This window comes from Nilaparvata lugens, chromosome 7 (assembly GCF_014356525.2).
Source record: "Nilaparvata lugens isolate BPH chromosome 7, ASM1435652v1, whole genome shotgun sequence".
NCBI lineage: Eukaryota > Metazoa > Arthropoda > Insecta > Hemiptera > Delphacidae > Nilaparvata > Nilaparvata lugens.
In genome coordinates, this window is record NC_052510.1 from 13,299,764 (window position 1) to 13,303,192 (window position 3,429).

Here is a 3,429-nt window from a genome sequence, read left to right on the forward strand (position 1 = left end):
AGACGGGAATTGTCTGCCGCAATCAAGGTGCAGTTTTTTAAGAAATGGAAGATAGTTACGGTAACCTATTAAATTACACAACAAGGTGTCATTTTATTTTTATTTTTTTCACAAGAAAACACTGACCGGAAGAGAAAACTATGTATACTCCTTGTACTATTTCTCTTCCAAATTTAGATAACATTTTAACTAGAATGCAAATGAAATATAAGTGTATAAGCCATATTACATACAACACATACTACTAAGTTATGTGGTCAGAATTCAAGGTTTTAATTACGTGTACACTTATATTTTAAAATCGAATATCCGGATTATCAGTTATCCGGACACAGTCATGGATCAATTAGTCCGGATAATCGGTGCTCTACTGTATCCAGATATTCATTGCCGAATATAAATTGAACTACTGTTCTCTTCTAGAATAACTTCAACTGTATAGCATTCTTCTAACTGTCTAAGAGAATCTGAACTAAATGGTTGTATCTTATTTAGGTTGTAATAGTACAATATTGGTACTAGTATTGTAATAGTATATTGGTAGTTTGAATGATCAATCCTAGAATGATGTAGTCTATCTATAGTAAGTTGAACTATCTTCAGTGATTTGGACTTAATTGAATAATATGTTTCAATGTATACAACATTATTAATTGCAGAATAGTTCAAGTTATTCAGAATGATTTAAACCAAATATAATAATTTGAACTGTAATATACAGTGACTTGAACTATGTAGAAGAATTCGAACTGTTTAGAGTAATTTATTAGAAATATCTAGTATGATTTGAACGACCTAGAATTATCTTGAATGACTATGAACTATGTGTGATTATTTTTAGATGTTTACTATCAACAGTGATTAGAACCACTGTACCTTGAATGAGTTGAATTATCCAGAAAAATTAGAACCGGATCTGTGTAGAATAGTTTGAATTTAAGAGTTTAGTTGGGAGCGAATTTGGTGAGTGAAACTAAGTAATTGAATTGATTTAGAAAAAGTGTAGATTGGGAAGTTTTCACTTGATTCAATTTTGAATCTGTAATAATCTATCTTGATAATTAGGTTAAATTTTGAATAAAATTTAAAACTAGTATAAATTTTAAATGAAATTATACATAACTGACATTAGAAATGAAATTTTAAATAGGAGGAAGTATCCAATAATTGAATGTAGCCTTTCAATTTCTATTATTTTCAAGCCTTGGAAATGGGGTTTATTTTCCTAGTCTTCAGTCTCTAAGTATCCAGTTCTCAGCTTCGACTTGACAGCTTGATATCAGCTCTTGAAGTAAGCTGAATGTCCGTTATGAAAGATTAATCCGAAAAAGCAACTTAAATTTAGGGTTTCCGACATCAATTATCCACATATTCATTGCTTATGAATTGACATTCAATAATGCTAATGTTCTGTCTGAAAATACTCTTTTAGAAGGTTTTTGCTTAGAAGATATAATCTTGTTTTAATACTAGCCTACTATATTTTTTGTAATTTTTAAGAGATTGATTCAAGGTTTATATGGATCTCGCTGTTTTACAGTGTTTAGCTGATATTTTACTACTGTAGTTATAGTCTTGAATTTCTTTTTTCAAAGTAATGGAATATGGTAATTCCAAGTAGAAGAAAATTTACAGTATGATATTCATCGTAGCCTTGAATAAGAGGTCTACTCATTCTTCAAGTTTTCCTTTGTATTTTTTTAATTTCAGTACTATACCATTTTTCAATAATTTTGTTCATAGTATAATATTTTGGAGAATAATAAATTCAGAATATAAGCTAGTGCCATAATTTTATATTTCAGTGTTGAGAATCTGATCATGATAATGAAATATTGGTTTTATACTGTGATTTCAATAATTTTAAAATAGGAAATCAATATAATAATTATTATTGTTGAATGCGAAAGATTAGATCTATTCTAGGACAAGAAGTCCTAATGATAAGAAAATTTAGTTTTTTAGAGTTGAAGAAGTACAACTATTCTGTTCTTAATAATTGAAGTAAACATAGTATTTTTATTTTATTGTAATATCAGGAATATAGATCAAACCAAGTCGAAAAAATCACAAATTTCTAAAAATACGCTGGTTTTCAAATTTGATTTATTTTTCATGAAGTCAAGTTGATAATAATGCCATTATACATACAGTTGAACCTTGAGTTTTGTTGAGGAGTTGACACCAAAAATCTCTTTATAACGAAAATGTTATGTCATTTTTTAAAATCACGCTGCTTATATCTCTTGATAATGTATTTTAGACCTTTCAATATTCATAATGTATTTTAGTCCTCTCAATAACGAATTTGAAAGGGTACTTTCGAAATGCGTTTTTCTCGGGTTACTCAACTTCGTTATAAAAGGTTTAACGGTAGAAATATTTTATAGCTTTCTTTAGAAAATACTTTTAAATTATCAAGTTCCATTCATACTCTAATATTGTGAATAGAGATACCGAAATATCTTGTCACTCTTTTTACCAATTTGCAGATTGTACTAAACAATAATTATTTTTACCAAGAAAACTGAACTATTTTCAAACTAATCCTTATTTTCCATGATTTATAGCTGTTTCTGCAGACTACCTGTTCTCATTTCTTGCTTTAGTCTCGAGATTAAAATATTTTAAAATTGAAATTGATAATTTTCTTGGCAAAAATTGATATTTTTTGTATGATAATTTATTTACTAAAGAATTTTGCTACAGTATTTCTATTCATCTGCAAAATTTTTGCTGTGACTGGAACTTAATATCAATTTTATTATTTGGAAATTACAAAAATATCCTGTCTCGAATAGACCCTGTGTTAGTTGAACTAAGTATTATTGGGATTAATATTATTACTTCATGAACTATAAACATTGGTGTAATCGTAAAAGTAATTTGTACCAGTTGTGCCCTGCTATTCTGAAGTTATGAAATCCATTACATACTGCATATTGATATTATATTTTTTGTATTCTCTACTAATAATCTTTTTACAAAAGAGTAGACACTCATTATTCTTTCAAATACAGTTTATGAACATTAAATAATTTTATTTATACAAGAAAACTTTTGAATTTATATAATACTGTACTGTATTATGGTTGAAGTAGAAATAAATTGTTTTCATTTTTGTAATAATTGATTATTATTATTTATTGAAAACCCATTTCTTCATTTATTTAGTCACTAAAGTTTAAGTTTACATTTTTCCTGAAGCTGTTGCTCACATAGGTCCTTGTGTGATTAATGTGAAGTATATTGAATTTAGATTGGTTCTCATACATTTTTGGGTGAAATTTATACAGTTTCCGATTATATTGATAAAATCAGTGAACTTAGCCTGAAGCAGTTAACGGTCAGTTAGCAGTAACCACTGCTTCATCCATCCAATCCAACATTCCTGATTAGAATCACTATTGCATATTATCAAGTGAATAA